The 1,315-nt window shown below is 35.2% G+C and overlaps 1 long non-coding RNA gene across 1 annotated transcript; it reads left to right on the top strand.

Annotated features, from left to right (window-relative positions):
- The first annotated feature begins 625 nt into the window (after positions 1-625).
- LOC109593169 (uncharacterized) lies at positions 626-915 on the top strand. Its single transcript, XR_002190778.1, has 3 exons — positions 626-681; positions 744-820; positions 875-915. It is a non-coding gene; the product is annotated as an uncharacterized LOC109593169 (long non-coding RNA).
- Positions 916-1,315: the final 400 nt, after the last annotated feature.

Below are 1,315 nucleotides of genomic sequence, written 5' to 3'. Positions count from 1 at the left end.
TAGCAGGGCTGTTTAGCTGCAGCAATTTAATTTTGCTCTTTTAAGAAGCATCTATGGTGACAAGAGGGCAGTGTTATGATCATGGCTACCGCTGTGAGGTATCAGCATGTGTCTTGCCAGCGCGCGTCAAACGGCATGAAGGGGGTCCAAACGTTAAGGGCGACTGGGCGAGGGGTCCAAGGGAGTCCAAACAGAGTGGGTAGGGTCTCAAAAGCGGACGGACGGACGGACCCGCCCCGCCCGAAAAAGGACGGACGGACTGACTGATGCGGACCCGACAGGACCATAAATATCCATGCAAAGGACAAGCATTCGTGGATGTTATCGAAAGTGTAACTTTATCAATGCAAAATTGCTACTACAGGCTGCATAAAGCATCACAATACTGAACCATCACTTGAATTCTATTTGTTATTCTTAACAGGAGTTCAGTGACACCATTTTAATGATTTTTCTATATTATTTGGTGCAAGTCTATATCTTCAATCAATATATTCAAAGAGGAATTACCATTTACAGTGAATATAAGCAGGAATACAATGTAGACTATATAGGATGAGTATTATTAAATAAAAACTGCAATTTTTTAGAGCAATAATTATGTTTTGTGTGTTACCCTCAGCAATCTTTAGTAAATTGGTTGCAAATCAACCTGATGAGACTGTTGACTGATACTTTTATGTAAGTTATTTCATCACAGCTGTACGTATAATATCTATGTTTTGACACCGCTATAAAATTAGGATTATATATGATGTAAGTGAAGTTTAATCTATTGTATATAATGCCTTGTCATGTCAGAAGCCACTAGATTTTAATTGTAAGTTCTTTTTAAAATTTATTTGTCTACAATATTAATAGCGGATTTGTATAGGTTATTAAGCGTCATAAATCAAATTTTTAATTTTGATTCTATTGAAAAATATTTTACTGTGACAAAACAAGCAAGTGCTGGTATGAATCAAAATTTTATTTGAATTAATGTTTTGTTGTTCAAATTGAATAGTGTGCTGTCAATGTATTTGAAAAAAGGTAGGGGTGCACACACAGAAGTTTAACTTTTCAGACTATACAAACATACTATGAAGTGGTATGTACAAACTTACAAATTTTAGTTTATTATTGCAACAGTTTGTACCCAAACAAGACAGTTCCATTGACTGTGGTGCTTATCTGTGCAAATTATGCATATCTAATATGTTATTGTTAAAATTAATTGACTTTTAGTTTGCCTATACATCATACTGTGTTGTGATGGAGTGTTCCGATATGTTGTCCAAGTATAAATTCTATTGTAATGGTTATGCTCTGTCAT

This window comes from Amphimedon queenslandica, unplaced genomic scaffold, assembly GCF_000090795.2.
Source record: "Amphimedon queenslandica unplaced genomic scaffold, v1.1 AMPQUscaffold_2608_Cont25390, whole genome shotgun sequence".
In the NCBI taxonomy this organism is placed as follows: Eukaryota; Metazoa; Porifera; class Demospongiae; order Haplosclerida; family Niphatidae; genus Amphimedon; species Amphimedon queenslandica.
Note: the sequence above shows the minus strand (reverse complement) of the source record. Positions and strands in the feature narration are given on the sequence as shown.